The sequence below is a fragment of the Phascolarctos cinereus genome, unplaced genomic scaffold (assembly GCF_003287225.1).
Source record: "Phascolarctos cinereus isolate Bilbo 61053 unplaced genomic scaffold, phaCin_HiC Scaffold_726;HRSCAF=1367, whole genome shotgun sequence".
Lineage (NCBI taxonomy): Eukaryota > Metazoa > Chordata > Mammalia > Diprotodontia > Phascolarctidae > Phascolarctos > Phascolarctos cinereus.
Window position 1 is genome coordinate 76011745 of NW_027556098.1, and position 20224 is coordinate 76031968.

The following is a 20224-nucleotide window of genomic DNA, read 5'->3' on the forward strand; positions in this document are numbered from 1 at the left end:
TTCTAGCCAGTAGGATTAATTTTCATATTATTTGGTTGTGGTTTTGCCTTTTTCTTCTTCTTCTTTTTTTTTAAAGTCCCTCTGCCCCTCCCCTCCCAAGGTTCTTTTTAAAAAAAGTCTCAGGTAAGAGAACAAAGATGAATCTCTTTTATCCTATGCAATAATAGAAATCACTGGACTTCCATCGGAAATGCACTTGGACAAATTCTCTCTCATTTGGAACTAGGCAGTCATGTTTTGTTCCTCGTTTTAAAAACCTGGTCAAAGTATCACACCCCAGTTGGTTTTGCATACTCACTAGCCAAAGGACTGCACACAATTTCAAGACTGCAGTGGGAAACATCAAACTTTTCTCTTACTCATCGAGTCATGGCTCATGACCACTTAAAGAAACCTTCTAGATACCTTTTGCATTTAGCCTAACATTGCCAGCCTTTCCCAGGGAAAGTTTTATTTCTGCCAAAGTGCTGGTTCTATAGGCACACCCCCTGCACCTCTACCATTTTTGTATTTTTCTTGTTGGCTCCAGTTCAGTGTCGAAAAACATTAGAAAGGATATAGAAATACTTTTGTTTTGTTTTGTTTTGTTTTTAGTAAAAGTCTTCTGTCCTTAGGGAAATATGACACTAAATATTTTTTTTCATAAAATTTGTTAATAACCTTCATTTGCCTTTTCTTTCTGTCTTTCTTTCTTTCATTTTTTCTCCTAGAGTTGACGGGTACAAGAGGGATGGTGTCTCGGCAGCAGTCCTTTGAGATGGAGTTGAACTCAGCGAGTCCTCACCATAAAAGGATCATAAATTTACTGGGTTAGATCAACCTAGTTACCCCTAAGCTATCAACTTTTGTTTTTAATTATTAATATTACTTTTAGCTGTACCATATATATGATTCCTTGTGTCATTTTCTTTTGTCTAGTTTTTTTTTTCTTGGTGACCCTGAGCTATGGCTTCCTTCTCAGTTCCAACACTATTCAGCCTTCCTGATTTTCCACATTTTGCCGATGTAGGCTTCGAAGAAAAAAATGACAGAAGCACACAAAGTAGCTGAGGTACATAAGTGAGGACCAGATGATGTTCTGAATGTGAGAGTGGCACTGGTCCTGCTGCATCCAGGAAAATACTAGATAGTTAATTATACATCCCATCACCATTTGTGTGTTCTGGGACAAGGTAATGAACATGGTGAACTTTGCAAGACCCGAAAGCCCCCCATCCTCAAGGCATAGTAGGAGTACATTACTGCATGCACTCCATAGTTCATGGTCATGAACCAACCACCTCCAGCAACCATGTCCTTGTAAGAGTACCAAGAATAGAGCAGCACAGTGATACGGTTTTACCAATGCAGGAAGATGAGTTTCTGTTTTCAAAGAATAATGAATATTGTATCTCCAAGCTCAGGTGCCTTGCTTAATACAAATGCATACCCCCAAAATTTGCTTCCAGGTCCACTGTAAAAACTCTGGTCACAAACTGACTGCTTCAGGCCTTTGGTCATCAAAATGTACACCAGATAAGCACCAGTTCGAAAAGTACCAAATATACTGAAGACTGAAAGGCTCAGAGACCATGGCACAGGTGGCTTCCTCAGCTCAAACTTGCCCGTTTGTTCATTAGGTGTGGACCACCAAATATAAAGGCAGCATACAGAGCTGAAAACAAGAATGATTTCTACCAGTTCTCTTGCCTCCACTGGATGGCTTCATTCTCGTTGAATTGCTTTTCAAATTCATATTCTTGCAAAGTCAACACCGATATGTTCATTGGAACTGCTTCTGAGTCCCTGTGAATTCTATACAAAAATATGTAAATTATCTGCAAAAAGCATTTTTCCCCCCTTTCTAGTACTCTCTGCGGTCCTTCCCCCACCCACCGCCCTATTTCTCTCCCTCCCTGTGCAGCCTCTGTGTCTCTCTCAGCTGTATCCGGGATTTAGCATTGCTTTTTCCTGTTCTTCCTATTCTCCTTCTCCTGTGTCTGGGGTTCTCCTCCTCTCTCTGCTTCTGCATCAACCGTAGGAGGAAATGAATGTCTTGCAGTCTTAGTGCCTCAAGCATTCTTGATGAAATGACCAGAGATGCATAGAAAATTTGACTTTCAAATACAAGACTGAAGAGAAACATGAAGAGGTAAACAGAAAGAGAAATAATAAAGGGACTTATTAAGGTTGAACAGTTTATATTCCTGGAATGGAAAAATATATTCATACCTCCTAAGAGCTTTCTCATTATTAGGGTAGTTAGAAGGAGTAGAGATAGAAAGCAAAGTTGTGAATTGAATGTGATAGCATGATTATCAAAAAAAAAAAAAAATAAAATAAGGCATGAGAAAGAAGAATGCACTGGGAGAAGGGGAAAGGCAGAGTTAGAATGGGATAAATTGTCTGACATAAAAAAGGCCCAAAAGAGATTTTGCAGTGGAGGGAAACACAGGAACCTTACTCTCATTGAACTGGCTCAAAGAGGAATAATATACACACAGAAAAGTAGGAAGTGAAGGGGATAGGAGAACGGCGGGTGACTTATAGAATGGTAGGTAGTTTGAGGGAGGTAAAAGCCAAGCAAAACACTTTTAAAAATGGACAGAGTAAAAGGAGAGAGAGTAGGATAAACAGAGAGAAAACAGGAAGGTGGGAAATACAAAGTTGCTAAGCGATACTTTGAAATAAATTCACAGTGAATTTCTCTGATAAAGACTTCATTTCTCAAACATATAGAAAATGGAGTCAAATTTGTAGAAATAAGAGGCATTGCTCAATTTATAAATGGTCAAAGGACATCGACGGGCAGTTTTCAGACAAAGTAATCAAAGCTATCTATAGTCAAAAGAAAAAATGCTTTAAATCGCTATTGATGAGAGAAATGCAAATTAAAACAATTCTGAGCTACTACCTCATACCTGTCAGACTAATATAACAGAAAAGTAAAATGAGAAATGTTGGAGGGGATGTGGGAAAATTAAAAAAAAAAACTAATGTATTGTCGGTGAAGTTGTACACTTATTTAACCATTCTGGGGAGCAATTCGGAACTATGCCCAAAGTGCTATAAAATGATGCATACCCTTTGACTAAATACAATTAACAGGTCTGTATTCCAAAGAGATAAAAAAAAATAAGTAAAAGGATCTATATGTAAAAAAATACTTATAGCAGCTTTTCTAGTGGTGGGAAAGAATTAGAAATTGAGGGGATATCCATCAAGTGGGGAATGGCTGACCAAGCTGTTGTATAGGATTGTCAAGGAATGACAGGTAGGATGCTTTCAGGAAAAAAAAAAAAAGCAAAAACATGAAAAGATGTTTACATGAATTAATACAAAGTGAAATGAGCAGAACCAGGGCAATATTGTACACAATAACAGCAATATTGCATGATGATTTATTATGAATAACTTAGCTATTCTCAGCAATACAATTATCCAAGACATTTCTGTAGGACTTATGATGAAAAGTGCTATACATCTCCAGAAAAAGACTTGGTAGAGCCTGAATGTGGATCAAAGATACTTTTTCTTTACTTTCTTTTTGCTGTCTTTTTTTTGGTCTGTGTTTTCTTTCACAGAATGATTTACATCAAAATGTGTTTTTTATGATGACACATGCAACCTATATCAAACTGCTTGCCTTCTCAATGGAGAGGGGAAAGGGATAGGGAGAGAATGTGAAGCTCAAAATTAGGAAAATAAAAGCATGTTAAAATTATTTTTACATGAAACTGGGAGATATAGAAGATTAAATAAGTTTAAAAATTTATTTCTGTAAATAACATCATTTTAAACACGTACCAAAGAAAGTAACCATTTAAAGAAATCCTGCAGTGAATCTCTGTTTAATGTGAATGATCATTCGTTTTAGCAGTGGTACTGGAGAGGAAACACAGTTTAGTAGTTTTAATTGTAATGGAGAGTGTGAAGTCAAAAGGCCTGGGTTTTTAGCTGTGTAGTTTAGATAAGTTCCTTCAGTTCTCTGGATCTCAGTTTTCTCACCTATAAAAAGAGATTTTTGAATTAGATCTTTAAAGTGATCAATATAAAAAGTATTTGAGTCATGTATTTTTTAGTGAGAATTAAGATCCTTGAGGGCAGGGAACATTTCTGTTTTATCTTTAAGTCCTCAGTGTCTAGCACAGTGTTTGGTCCTTAGTTATGATTAATAAATGCTGAATTTTCTTAAATCAGGGAATTGTGATTTTTCAAATATGGAAAGCTTTCACAAAGCCGAGTTGCCTACAGCTTACCCTCAGGTTTCTAAGGTACCCTGAGAAATGTTTGTTGGGTATTTCTTCTCTACTGCCATTTGCTCAAACCCCAAGTGGTCCTGCTTCTCTGTCTGGGTGCCCACACAATGTAAGCCATCAACCCAGTTCCATTTTATAATATCAATTTTTTTTATAAGAAGATATTTCAAAGAAATAACAATTATATACTGATGTATGTTTTTTGTGTATATAGATGTATATATATATATATATATATATATATATATATATACACACACACAGATATACATATATGCATGTATATATGTGTATATTTGTGTTTATACGTGCACACACACATATATACTTTCTCCCTTAACACTCAGGGACAGTCAGTATGTACACAGAATTGATCAGCCGTGGGATATCTGCAAAACCCTGACTGAACTGCAATTCCCGTATTCTGTTGGCTTCTCCTACTTACCATTTAATTTTCACAGAAACAGAGGTTCATATACCATCAAGGAAAAAAAAAAAACACCCAGAAGCCAAGGACTGAAGTCAATTTTTATGGGCCACATGACCTTAACAGGGAGAACTCCCACTACCCAAATCCTCTCACCTTATATCACTATTATCAGATACCAAGAGCAAAGGAGTTTATCTATGAAGAGATCAGCAGAAAGAACTGAGATGAGAGATGACAGAAATTGTCTCTGTCTTTTCAAATGCCTCTTTGGTCAAAAAGCCTCTTAATCTACACCTGGTATCATGGAACTAGTTACAAAATGTCTATTCATGTACCACAGTCGTTCCAAATCACTTCAAGTATACATCAACACAACTCTCAGAAGCAGGCTCTTTATCATCTCCAAGTAAAGAGACTGAGGTTTACTTCACATGTGCCAAATATAAAGGATCAGTTGCTATCCCGAGCTTCAGTGCTGCATCAATAATTGCCTTTTGCACAATTCAATCTTAATGTGCTGGAGACATCACAAACTCAATATGTACACAGCAGAACTCACTATCCTTTGCCCTAAACCGAACTGTACCGTATTACCACAGTTCTGTCAAAGATACCCCCACTCTTCTAGGATCCCAGGTTTGAAACTTCAACATCATCCTCAACTTCTCAATCTCCATAACCTGATATACATAATTAGTTGCTAAACAATGTCGTTTCTACTTCCACTATACATTTTCATCATTTTAGCTCAGGCTCTAATTACCTTTTACCAGAATTATTTCAATGGCTTCCTAATTGTTCTCCTTGCCACAATTTTCTCTACTCAAGTTCACCTTGAACTATCTGCTACAATATGTTTTGATAAGCACAGACTATTTCATCCATCTGTTTAGTAAACTCCAGTGGTTCCCCCTATTATTTAGGATAAAATATAAAGTGTTTAGCTTTTAAAAAGACTTTCACAATTTGACCCCAAGCTATTTTTCTAGCCTCATTGGACATTATTCCCATTCTGTATTCTGTGATGTAGCCAAACTGCCCTTTTATCTATTACTTTCAAAAAATACTCCATTTTCTTTCTCTCTTTATGCTGGATGAACCTCATAATAGTAGTACGTTCTTTTGTTCACTTCTGCTTTATATAATCCCTCTCTTCCTTCAACACTCAACTCCAGAACTCAAGCACAGAAAAAATACTTTTCTTATTATCCTAATATGAGTGCCCTGCCTCACGATTATCTTTAAAAAAAAACACACAGTCTTCCAGGAGTGGAGCCAAGATGATGAAGCACAGAAAGCACTCAGATGAGCATTCATAAGATTACCCTCAAAACAACTTCAAAATAACATCTCAAATTGAATTCTAAGATGGCAGATCCAACAAAAGTTCACACTAAGGCAGTCTTACAGTTCCAAGTAACATAGGAGGAAAGTCTGGCCGTGACCATCTGTAATGTAGCACCAGTGGTGAGACTAGGTAGAAATGACAAAAGCAGCCACAGCGTTGGTAGCTCTCAAGCCAGAGACAATAAGGAGGCCTGGTTATAGATTAGATTAAAAAGTGCCTCTGTGTTAGTGCTGGACATAAAACCAGATTGTCTTTGGCAATTTGATTACCTATACCAACTTATGGATCATAGTTCAAGGGCAAAGAAGAACATTTTTAGTCAAGAGGGAATGGAATCCCTGAGGGGCACTATCACTTCTAGCCCCACAAGATCAGTGACACTGAGGAACAATACTGTTTACAGTACCAGTGGAAGAGGGCCCTAAGGAGAAGTACAGATTGCAACCCCAAGGATCAGGATATCTTCCTGGGTAAGAACCAGAGTTCAGACAAAAAGAGAAGTGACTACATCTTTCCCTAGATCACACAACCCTAGAAATATCCAAAACATGTAGAACTGGCTCTGAAAATAGCTTTGTGAAGAAACCTGAAGCTTGAGACAGTGTACATCCCTAGTGCTTGGAACACAGCCCTGTATTAAGAAAGTTGAAAATCAAGAAATAGGGGTAGGAAAAAAATGAGCAAGAAACCAAAACAGAACCTGACCATAAAAAGCTACTATGGTGACAGAAAAAATCAAAACACAAACTTAGAAGAAGACAATGAAGTCAAAATGACTACAAGTAAAGTCTCAAAGCAAAATGTGAATTGGACACAACTCTAACAAGAATTTCTGGGAGAGTAAAACAAAAAAAAGATTTTCAAAATCAGATGAGTGGTACATAATACATTAGGAAAATAAATGAAAGCAAATGAAGAAAATTATGAAAACAATAACCTGGTAAAAGAGCCAAGCAAAAGAAGAAAATAACACCTTAAAAAATACAATCGGCCAAATTGAGGGGAAAAAAGGTCCAAATATTAAGTGATGAAAATAACTCCCTAAAAAGCAGAATTGGACAAATAGAAAAAGAGGTACAAAGGCTCACTGAAGAAAAAAAAATCTTAAAAATTAGAATTGAATGGAAGATAATGGCTACAGACATCAAGAAAAAATAAAAGAAAGTCAAATAAATGGGAAAAAAAGAAAATGTGAAAGATCTCATTGGAAAAACAATTGACCTGAAAAATAGATTAAGGAGAGATAATTTAAAATTTTTTGATGGCCTGAAAAATTCACATTCAATGGAGGAACCTAGACATCACATTTCAAGGAATTATTAGGAAAACTGCCCAGATATCCAAAAATGGGAAGGCAAAAAAGATATAGAAAAAAAAATTACTGATCATTTCCTGAAAGAAATCATAAAATGGAAACTCCTAGGAATATTATAGCCAAATTCCAGAACTTCCAGGCCAAAGAGAAAATATTTCAACCATCCAGAGAGAAAGGACATTGACCCACATTCAGGATCACACAGAACACAGCAGCTAGCACATGAAAAAGGTGAAGGTCTTGGAATATGATATGCCAGGAGACAAAAGAGCTAGGATTAAAACCAATAATAAAACCGAGTGTAATTCATAAAGGGGAAAAGTGAATGAACATTTAATGAAAAAGAGGACTTTCAAGGACTCCTGACAGAAAGACCAGAGCTGAATAGAAAATTTGGCTCTCTTTTTTATCCCCTGATATTTTTTTTTGGCAATTGGGGTTAAGTGACTTGCCCAGGGTCACACAGGTAGTAAGTGTCAAGTGCTTGGTTTGAGGCCGGATTTGAACTCAGGTCCTCCAGACTTCAGGGCCAGTGCTCTATCCACTGTGCCACCTAGCTGCCCCAACTCCTTTTTTTTATACAAATTTTTTCTTTATTTTTTACAGGCTTTTAAAAATTTTATTTATTAATTTATTTATTTTTAGTTTTCAACATTCACTTCCAGAAGATTTTGAGTTCCAAATTTTCTCCCAAACTCATCTCTCCCCCACCCCAAAAATAGCATGCCTTCTGAATAATCTTTCCGCTAACCTGTCTTCCCTTCTATCCTCCTTATTCCCTTAGCCCCTTCCCCCTCTATTTCTCCTGTAGGGAAGGACAGATTTTTATACCCCATTGCCTGTATATCTTATTTGCCAGGTGCATGGGAAAACAGTTTTTTTTTTAACATTTCTTTTTAAAACTTTGGGTTCCACATTTTCTCCCTTCCTCCCCCCTCACCCACCCTCATTGAGAAGGCAAGCAAATTAATACAGGTTATACTTGCATAGTTATGTAAAATACTTCCATAGTAGTCCTGCTGTGGAAAACTAACTATATTTCCTTTTATCCTATCCTACTCCTCAAATTATTCTGTTCTCTCTTTTGGGCCTCTCCCTCCTTATAAGGGTTTCCTTCTGATTACCCCCTCTTCCAATCTGCCCTCCCCTCTATCATCCCCTTGCTCTCTTGCATCCCCTTCCCTCCTATTTTTCTGTAGGGTAAGACAGCTATCCATACCCAATTGAGTATGTATGTTATTCTGTCCTTAACTCAAATACTATGAGAATAAGATTCACTCATTCCCTCTCATGTTCCTCCTCTTACTATCCACTGTAAAAGCCTTTTTTTGGTCTGTTTTATATGAGATAATGCACATCATTCTACCTCTCCCTTTCTCCTTCTTTCAGGATAATCCTCTCTCACCACTTAATTTTATTCTCCAGATATCACCACTTCATCTTCAAGTCCTTTATCTATCAATCTACCTGTATATGTGATTTTTTTTTTCCCCTCCAAGTACCCTAATACTGACAAAGGTCTCATAAGTTAGAAATATCATCTTTCCTAACATGAATGTAAACAGTTCAACCTTAATAAGTCTCTTACGATTTCTCTTTCCTGTTTCCTTCTTCATGCTTCTCTTTAGTCTTGTATTTTAAAGTCAAATTGTCTATTCAGCTCTGGTCTTTTCATTAAGAGTGCTTGAAAGTCCTCTATTTCACTGAATTTCTATTTTTTTCCTCTGAAGGATTATACTCAATTTTGTTGAGTAGGTGATTCTTGGCTGCAATCCTATCTTCTTTGACCTCCAGAATATCATATTTCAACCCTGTAGTTCCTTAATGTAGGAGCTGCTAAATCCTGTGTTATCCTGATCGTGTTTCCACAATACTTGAATAATTTTTTACTTGCTGCTTGCAATATTTTCTCCTTGACCTGGGGACTCTGGAATTTGGCTTTAACATTCCTAGGAGTTTTCCTTTGGGGATCTCTTTCAGGAAGTGACTGGTGATTTCTTTCCATTTTTACTTTGCCCTCTAGTTGTAGAATACCAGGACAGTTTTCCTTGATAATTTCTTGAAAGATGATGTCTAGGCTTTTTTTTTTTTTTGATCATATCTTTGAAATAGCCCAATAATTTTTAAGTTATCTCTCCTGGATCTATCTTCCAGGCAGTTGTTTTTCCATTGAAATATTTCACAATGACTTCTATTTTGTCATTCTTTTGGTTTTGTTTTACAATGTCTTGATTTCTCACAAAGTCATTAGCTGACAATTGCTCCAGTGAGCTTTTGGACTTCCTTTCCCACTTGGCCAATTCTGCTCTTGAAGGCATTCTTCTCCTTATTGGCTTTTTGGACCTCTTTTGCCATTTGAGTTAGGCTTTTTTTTTAAGGTGTTATTTTCTTCAATATTTTTTAAGTCTCCTTCAGCAAGCTGTTGACTAGTTTTGCATGATTTTCTTTCATCACTCTCATTTCTCTTCCCATTTTTTCCTCTACTTGTCTCACCTGCTTCTCAAAATGCTTTTTGAGCCCTTCCAGGGTCTGGGACCAATTCATATTTTTCTCGGAGGCTTTGGATGTAGGAGCTTTGACTTTGTTGTCTTTTTCTGGTTGTATGTTTTGATCTTCTTTTTCACCAAAGAAAGATTCCATGGTCTGACTTCTTTTTTTTCTGTTTTTTTTTTGTTTGCACAATTTGCTCATGATCCCAGCCAATTACTTGAGTTTTAAACTGTTTGTTAAGGTAGAGGTCTGCTTTTGGTGTGGACAATGTACTGTTCCTAGCTTCAGGGGCTTTCTGTAGCTATTTTCAGAGACACTTCTAGGGACCTCTAAGTTTTCAGTTCTTCCAAGGTGGTATGATCAAGGGTGAGGTGTTTACTCCTTTTCTGGCCTGTGCTCTGGTCTATGAGTGATCATAAGCACCCTTTTCTGCCTTTTAACAGTGAGGAGGATTCTCTCATAACCACCTCTACAAGCTCCACCAAGCCAGCACTCCTCCTTTCCCCAGGATCGCCACTCAGAACAGTGAACCATGTCCAAGCACAGGCAAAGCAAGATAATCCTGCCTCAGCACCAGCAAATAGATTACTGCATTTCACCTCTGATCAGTCACTCTATTCCCCTTCAATCTGTGGGGAAGAAGCTCTGGAAGCAGCCAACACCCCCAGACTGTGCTGGGACTGTGTCTCCAACTGAGACTGTGGTCTAACTGTCTAACTGTGGTCACAGACTTTTGCTACTGACCTTTGAATTTGTCTTTGGCATTTTTATGTTAAGAAGTATGGAAGCTGCCACAGCTGCCTGTGATTCAGTCCTCTGAGTCTTGCTCCAGGTTTGCTGAGGCCTGTTTTTCCCACAGGCCCACAGTGAACTATGTTCCTCTCCCTGCCCAGCATGATATACATTTCCGATCCACCATTTAGGTTGTTTTGGGCTGGACATTTTTTTCACTCTGTCTTTTTGTGGGTTCTGCTGCTTCAGAATTTGTTTAGAGCCATTTTTACAGGTATTTGGATGGGTTTGGGGGAGAGCTCAAGCAAGTCACCTCTTTGACTCCACCATCTTGGCTCCTTCCTCTCCAAGAGTCTTGATAAAATTTAGAAAAATCACTGTGGTGAGTGGGATAAAGATTCAATTAAGAGAGCAATTGTCTTGCTAAAATGAAGCCCCACTTGAAATTTTACACCATAAATTTGTACTTGAACAGGTTAACACAGTTTGGTGGATTCCTCTGGCTCTGTTGGTTGGTTACTCTACTGCAATTCTTTCCACTCTTCAGTCCATCCTACACTCAGACTTTAGTGATTTTTCTAAATAAAATGCAAATCTGACCATCATACCTTTCCTCCCCACACTCAATAAACACCAGTGTCTCCAGTAACAAATTTAAAAAACTCTGCTTGACATTCAAACCTTTCATAATTTATGACCTCCTGGGAACTAGGTGGCACAGTGGATAGAGAATCGACCCTGGAGTCAAGAGGACTTTTATTCAAATCCAGCCTCAAATACTTCTTAGCTGTGTAATCCTGGGCAAGTGATTTAACCCCTATTGTTTCTTTACAAAATACAAAAAAAAGTTCCCTCCATTTTAACAATTTTCTTACATCTTATCACTCACTCCCCAGCTATTCCATGATCTATTTACACTAAACTCCTTGCTATTCCTTGAAGAAGCAACTCCACCTCCCAAAACTGGACATTTTAACTGGGTGTTCCTCATGTCTGGAATGCTCTCCTCCTTGATCCTCTGTACTTCCTGGCTTCCCTCAAATCCCAACTAAAGTCTCACCTTCCACACTAAGCCTTTCCTGTTCTCCATTCATTTTAAGGCTATCTGTTTTTTTTTTCATTATCTCCAATTTATCCTTTATGTAGATGATACACACTTATTTACATGTTATGCTCTTCCTTTAGACAATACTTTCCTTTAGAGCACAGCATATCTCTTGACTTTTTTTTTCTATAGAACTCAGCATGATAACTTGTATGATAATAGCTAGCAATTATATAGCACTTACTATATGTCAGGCAATATGCTAATTGTTTTGCAAATATCTCATTTTATATGCTCAGCATTATTATTTTACAGATAAGTACATTGAGGCAAATAAGGGTTGAGTGACTTGATCAGGGTCACACAACTATCAAGGCCAGATTTAAATTCAGGACTTCAGGACTCAAGGCCCAGAATTCTATTCACTGTGCCATCTAGATGCTCTTCAACATAGAGCATAAACTGGTATTTAATGAATCTTTATAGACTGACCACTTGAGTAAATGTGAAGGAAGTTGATGTTGAAAATAATTCATAGCTACAGTTCATTGAGGCTTTATAGAATAAGGACACAAAAGGTTCAAATCTAGAATCTAATGTAGCGTTATACTGGTTCACCACATACTTCAGATTTAGAATTGAAGGCAGTATTGCTAGAGTCTAGGCAATGGCCTCAGAACACAGTAAGAGTTGGTAAAATTAAAAGTTATGTTGAGAAAGTAGAATAGGAATAGAGGGGTGAGGCATAGGGTACACGGGAAACTAAAATATTGAGATAAAAAGAATTGAAAACTTCTCGTATGTGGAATTAGTGGAAAACTGATGTTTTGCTTAGGTGAAGTCAAGGTCATTGGAGTTGAAAAGATGCAGGTCTAGAAAGTTAAACTATTTGAGGGGATATAAGCATGTGTCTTGAAGCTACCTAGTATAAAGGAAGGGATTAGGGTGGAGAGAGAGACTTTAATAAGGCTCTAAACTCAGTGAAAAATGGGAGTAATATCCTGAGAACTAGAAGATATCAGCCACTGGAATATAGATTGGGTGATACTTCTAGATTACGTAAGCCTCAAAGGAGGATAGATTGTTAAATACTGAAGCAGAACAGAGATTTCTCATTCCTGAGATGGGAATATAAGGAAATGACTTTATAAAGTAAGTCTGAAATTTTGAGATCAGCTCCTGATTCTGTTTTTCTTTAGTCATTCAGTGGCATCCTTCTCTTCATGACCCCATGGACCATAGCACACCAGACTCTTCTATACCCTGATACCTATTGAAGTCAATTTATGAACAAAAGAGATGTTCAGCGGCTCCCTCATGCAGTTAGATAATCTCCATGTTGGAAGGAGTCTGAGAAAGCATCTAAATGTAGCATTTCATTGCCAATCCAATTCTCAACTGTAATTATTGAAGAAATGAAGAAAAAATCTTTAAGGTTTGTTAGCCAAATATTGGGATAAACCCTGGAGAGAAAAACAAAGACAGGCCTGATCCTTGCATTCTAATAAGAGGAGGCAACATATATAGGGGGATATGTCCAGAAAGGCATGTTCTTATTTGGAAAGTCACAATGATGTTAGGTAGAGCTACAAGGGAGTATATTGGCACAGCCTGGAATTGATTTGTTCACGGTCCTAGAAATGAATATCAAGGCTGAGCTGCGGGGAAAGAGAAGGTATAGTACAGGAGCTCCAGAGCCATAAAGTTTGCCATTTAGGGCATGATCTCCTGTCTGTTTAGCAAGGTGGATGGTGAGAAGATGATCATGGAGTAAAGTGAAACATGGCTGGGTTATGTCTGAAATAATGGGCTAGTTCAGACACTAACCAATCAAGAACTTACAGTAAAACATCATTTTAGCTTAATCAATGTCTAAAAAGAATATATCTAGTAGAATGTGTATCCAAATTTATTCACATAAGGTGGTCAGTGTAAGTCCAACTGACAGAGAGTCATTGGTGCTCCAAATAATCAGGATTTTATTGTCCAAGAATTCCATAGGCAGGCTTGGGGAAACCAGGTAGTGAGATTCAGTTGAAGAGAAAACAGTCCTTAGGGCCAAACACAGTTCCTGGAGCATAGTAAATGTTCAATGAATATTTCTTGAATGGAACTGAATCCATGAAATTTGGATAAATGAACCAAAACTTTTAGTATTGCTCTCATCTAGGAAGGAACAAAATTGTTTCCTGAGGTGATCAAGGCTTTGCCTACATGTGAGGATTAAATAAAGTCTAAATGCCAGCATTAGAGACAAAGGACAGAACCTATATCTCCATTAGAGGATGATAGGGCACAATATTCATATCTAAAAGGGACTAGATTATCTTGTATGGAGGTTCTTTACTTGAATTTCATAAAGTGGTTTTGTTTTCTTAAATGTTTATAACAATATTTAAATATAATTTATTTTCTAGCAATATTATTTATTTAATTTTATACATTTTAAAATATGCTAAGAAAGTCTTCCTAGACTTCACTAGATGGTTGAAAGGGTCTGTGGCAAACAACAAGTTAAGAACCCCCAATTTGTTCCAACTTATCATTTTGTAAAATAACTCAGTACCAAATATAATTTTGTGTTAAACTTCATGTTGGATTTGAGGATGTAGGGAGATTCTGGAGCCAGGCGAGTTTATTAATTCAGAACAAGCATATCTTATTTTGATGAATTAGTGGTAAAATACACCATCTAATTTATTTTTTACCATTGAATACTAGTATACCTTAGGTGTACTGTGAATGCTGTCTATTCCAAAAGATATCCCTAAATAAGAAATTGATGAAAAGGCCTGTGCTTGTGAGATAATTAATACAAAACTATTCTGGTGAAAACCTCCTCCTAGCAATCACAGTAGCATAAAAATGGGGGATGTAAAAGGTATATATAAAATATTAACATGAACTTTATGGAAATAAAATCATTAGTTTAGCACCAAAGCACTTTTTTTTAAGGCAATTGGTGTTAAGTGACTTGCCCAGGATCACACAGCTAGTAAGTGTTGAGTGTTTGATTTGAGGCCCAATTTGAACTCAGGTCCTCCTGACTTCAAGGCCGGTGCTCTGTCTACTGTGCCACCCAGCTGCCCCACCATAGCACATTTTGACATGCATACATAAATACCCACATACATGTGGATATTCTTAGACATGTATACACTGCTCTCCTACTAACTGGCCTCATCTTTTAACCAGCAAGCAAGGTTCAAAGATTATACCAATTTTATTTCCCTTTTTCTTTTCACCAACCCATATTTTGTTATACTGATGAGTATATAAATATCAGGTCTTTCTAGTTCAGCATTTTCAGTGGCCAGAACAGAATTATTGTGTCCTTTTTCTTGTGGTTCGGGAGATACAGCCAAAATATCACTGCCAGATGGCTCTTGAGGAGATACTACAAATGGTTTTGTTGTTTTCAGGTGAGCCTGTGAGGAATATTTTCATAGTTGATCCACAGGTCAAAGCCACACCAGTCCATCTGTGCTCTGGACCAGGTATAGCACTTATCCTATAACCTCAGTTACAGTGGCAAGAGTATACTTTGGTCTAACTCTGTAGTTCCTAGCAACGGCAATCATAATAAAAATGAGAAAAGAGCAGGTGCAAACAACACAACAACTAGAAAATATTTCTCTTTCTAATAATTCTCAAGATAATTCTTTTTGGAAGTAGTAAAGAATCAGGAATTTTTCAGGGCTAATCATTTTATTTAACATAATGTAAGAGCTTGGGTGAGTTTCAATAGCCAATACTCTGCCATATTCTATTCTAGGGGATTCTGAGCAATCTGTTACCTCCTTTCAACCTAATTATTTGCTTGAGGTTGAACAAACACAATGAGAACATTTTAGACATGGTTCCTGTCCACAGCTCAATGCAATTCATGTGCACAAATTGCATCCAACCCATATTATTGAAAAAATGAATGAATGAATGAATGAATGAACTTATTTACTAGTTATTAAAAACACAGTAAAATACACTGTATTAAGTGTTGGGTCTACAAACAGAACATCAAGATAGCCCTTGTTTTCAAGAAGTTCAAATTCTAATAGCAAAAGGCTATGGAAAGATGTTTTGAGGATCTAAATGCCCAGTGGTCCTTAGAGCACTAAAGATTATCTGGTGGGACCAGATGAGAAGTAATCCAATTTGGATGGAATATAGAGGAAAGATAAGACTGAAGTACCAGATTATGTCCTTTATCGATATTTTTATTTATAAAACCATATCCATTTCTGACATGGAAATGATGTTCTTTTTTTGGTCTTCAATACTTGTGGCCACTGAGGGGGTTGGACCCAATGTGTAGACATCTGTCAAGTCCTATTTCCACTTGTCATGGTCCCCTGGATGATACTTGGCAGAGGTCCAGGAGGGAGCCAGTGGTCTACGAAAAGTGAACTATTGTTACTCACAGAATTCTCAGCCATGGGTTCCTGGATCCTTCTAGTAGAGTCTGAAGGGAAATCGTCATTTGTGATTGTTTGAAGCAAAGAAATTAAAGGGTTTTGTGGCTAAGATCTTTAGTCTTTTAAGAGTATGGTATACTTTTGTTCAAAATCTTTTGTTTTACTTTTTTGAGGGTAGGAGAAAGCAGCTAATTGACCTCAAACTATTTATCTGCCTCCTAGCAACAAACTTAAATACTTAAATGCTTGGCTGGACCAAGTCAAAATGGATAGAGTTACAATCATTGCAACAGGAAGATTGGTATTCAGTATGACTTGGACATATGGTGGTTGTGTGATCCTGGGCTAGTTGTTTAAATTCTTGGTGCTCTGGGCAACTTACTAAGACCATTAGTTGCATAGATGGAAGAATCCTCATGTAGTAGTTCTCTATATTTAAATTAGAAGTTCTCTATATTTAGATCAGAAGTCCTTGCTTAGGTTTCTGGAAGGAGATGATGTTTAGTTGGCTCCTGGAAATACTTAATTGCAATTACATTATTTGCAGTTACCTTGCTTTGGCAACCTCCTCTAGTGATAGTAAATAGATCCAACAAAAGCAAACATTCACATGGCATCCTATTGCTACAAAACTATACTGGTAAAACCCCATTCTTTCCCAAATAACTTCCCATCTCCTTCCCAAATAACTATTGCAGAAGAATTCCACCGCAATGAAACATTCTCTTGAAGTTAAAGGCAATGAAAAAAGGCCTTTTGTCACAATTTTCTACGATATACACATAACACATCTCTGGTTTGTGTTAAAATGTGAGAAGAAAGAAAAGGGAAATCATAGACTGAAGAATCGAAGAGGGAGAAGAGACATTGGAAATCAAATTGCCTAGACATCACATTTTTTATTAAGTACCTACAATGTACCTGGCACCATGTTAAGCTCTGGTGATACAAAGAGGAAAAAGACAGTCTCTGATCACAAAGAGCTCACAATCTAATGGGGGAGATAATATGCAAACCAACATAGGCAAAACAAGCTACACACAGGATAAATAAGAAATATGTAATAGAGAGAAAGCTCTGGAATCAAATGGTTTTAGAGAAGACTTCATGTAGGAGATGAGTTTGTAGTTGTGACTTAAAAGAAGCCAGAGAGATCAGCAGTCAGAGCAGAGCTAGGGAGAGCATTCCAAGCATGAAGGATAGCCAGAAAAAAATGTCCAGACCTGAGAAATGCAATGTCATGCTTGTGTGACAGACAGGAGGCCAGTGTCACTGGACTAAAGAGAACATATTAGGGAGTAAGGTGGAAGAAGACTGGAAATATAGGAGGGGACTAGGATATGAAGGGCTTTGAGAACAAAGCAGCACTTTGCATTTACTCCTGAAGTCAATAGGAAGCCAAGAGAGTTTACTGAGAAATTGTTAGAGGGGTGGAGCCAAGATGGCGTGTGAAAGCAGTGATTTGCTTGTGTTCTCCCCAAACCCCTCGAAATACCTATAACAAATGGCTTTGAACAAATTTTAAAGCAGCAGAACCCACAAATAACACAGTGAAACAAATATCCAGCTCAAGACAACCTGGATGTTTGATCAGAAAGGTATATCATGCTGAGCTGGTAGAGGAGCACAGTTTGCTGTGTGTGCTCAGGCCACAGCAAATCTGGAGCAGGCCTCAGAGGACTGAATTTCAGGCAGCTGTGGCAGTTTCCAGATCTCTCAACCCACAAATGCCAAAGACAACTTGAAAGGTTAGTGGGAAATATCTTTTTCTGTGGTGCTGAGAGAGAAGCACTGTAGTCTCAGCTCCATTCCCCAAGTGTGGACCGGAGAGGGGGCCACCTCATGAGCTTCCAAACCACAGGCTGAGGGTAAATCAAGTGGCTTCTCAGAGGGGGATTGCAGGGATCTCTCTGGTGGTGTAGGATTCTCTTGCTTTGCCTGTGCTTAGATCTGGGTCATAGTTCTGGGTGGTGGTCCTGGGGTGAGAAGGAGTGCTGGGGTGGTGGAGCTTGTAGTAGCTGTGGAGAAGAAATCTTCCTCATAGTTCCAAGGCAGAAAAGAATGCTTGTGGTCACTTATAGACCAGAGCACAGGCCAGGAAAGGAGTAAACACCTCGCCCTTAATCATAGCACCTTGGAAGAACTGAAAATTTACAGGTCCCTAGAAGTATCTCTGAAAACAGCTGCAGAAAACCCCTGAAGCTTGGGACAGTATATTCTACACACTGGAAACACACTCCTATCTTAACAAAGAGTTTATAACTCAAGTAATTGTCTGGGATCATGAGCAACCTAGGATCATGATCAAGATCAAAAGAGTCAGACTATATTATCTTACTTTGGTGACAAAGAAGATCAAAACACAAAACCAGAAGAAGACAATGAAGCCAGAGCTCCTACATCCAAATCCTCCAAGAAAAATATGAATTGGTCCCAGGTCATGGAAGAGCTCAAAAAGGGTTTTGAGAAGCAAGTAAGAGAAGTAGAGGAAAAACTGAGAGTGATGCTAAAGGAAACCCAAAAAAATACTGAAGAAAATAACACTTTAAAAACAGCCTAACCCAAATGGCAAAAGAGGTCCAAAAAGCCAATGAGGAGAAGAATGCCCTAAAAAGCAAAATTGGCCAAATGGAAAAGGAAGTCCAAAAGCTTACTGGAGAAAATACTTCCTTAAAAATTAGAATAGAGCAATTGGAAGCTAGTGACTTTATAAGAAATCAAGATACTGTAAAACAAATCCAAAAGAATGAAAAATTAGAAAACAATGAGAAGTTGTTAGGGAAAGCAAAACTTATCTCTGTAGAATAGTAGACAATTTTGTAAGTATGTATAGGGCATGTTGGTAGGAAATACTTAAAAATTAGGGGGCAATTAATTACTTCAGTACTTAAGAAGATCTTTTATTTCATTTGTTTGTACATTGCCTCCTCCAATCATGATGACAAGCATTAATAAATAGATATTTTCACGAGTTGATCTTCATGAGTTATTGCCACCAGTTTTTTTTTTTTTTTCACCTGGCACTCAAACTTCTGGTGATTAACATTTCCACGTTTATTTATGCTGCCCCTTAGACAATAAAGACATAGTCCATTGTTAGGGCTTTACTCAAAATGTCTCTAGTGTAATAGAAGTTGAAAGATCATATCTATCCTTAATTTCACCACAGTGGAGTCACTGAAACTGGTAGTAAACTTCTATCTCTGTCTCTAAACATTGCATAGCACAACTGAAATACATTGTATGGTCAATGGTTATCTTGTTGCTTTTTTTTTTCTCTGACTACACAATGACTATATTTTCTTTTCCTATTACAGATATCTCTGAAAACATGATTTAGGCTGCTTCTATTGCACAGTACATTGCTGAATTCTCCTAACCTCATTTTCTGAACTTTACCATCATGCCCCCATGCAGATACCTCCTATTTCTTCCTTTTTCTGCTCTTCTTTTATGTATTGTCTTTACCCATTTGAATATAACCATCTTGAACCATTTTTTGTTGTTATTGTTGTTGCTGGTATTTGTATCCCCAGCTCCTAGAATTTAGTATTTCAGGGTCATTTTCAAGTCATGTTTGACTCTTCATGACTCCATTTGGGGTTTTCTTGGCAGAGAAACTGGAGAGGTGTTCCATTTTCTTTTCTAGCTTCTTTTACAAATGAGGAACTAAGGCAAACAGGGTTAAATGACTTGCCCTGGGCCACATAGCTAATAAGTTTCTGAGGCCAGATTTAAATTCAGAAAGATGAGTCTTTCTGACTCCAGGCCTGGTCTGGTATCCACTGCTCCATCTAGCTGCTCTAGAGCAAGTGTTTATTAATATTTATTGACTGTTCCCTGATGGTTGGAAAGATGTGTCTATTGACCTTTGGATTACCTAAACTTTCTTCAGAAGGTATAGTACCCCATGCTTTATATCATTGTAGTAAAATTGTGGGAAAAAAGAGTATTTAAAAAAGGAGTCTTTGGTTTAGGGGAAAATGTTGAAGTAATGGAAAGCTGAATTTTCCAACTACAATTCAGGTCACATTTTGCTAATTCAAATAAGAGAGGGGACTCAAAGTGGCAGAGTTATAAAAAGCAGTACTCCCCTCTACAAAACTCCTCCAAATATATATAGAATGCACTAGTTCTAATTCTGAGTAATTTGACAGTGAGTAATTTGTACAACCTAGGTTGGCAAGGGGAGAGACAGAGGTGTGAAGATA

General features: G+C 37.5%; 1 pseudogene; it reads right to left on the bottom strand.

Moving 5' to 3' along the window:
* Positions 1 to 969: 969 nt before the first annotated feature.
* Positions 970 to 1766, bottom strand: LOC110210819 (very long chain fatty acid elongase 6 pseudogene; annotated as a pseudogene).
* Between the last annotated feature and the right edge of the window lie 18458 nt (positions 1767 to 20224).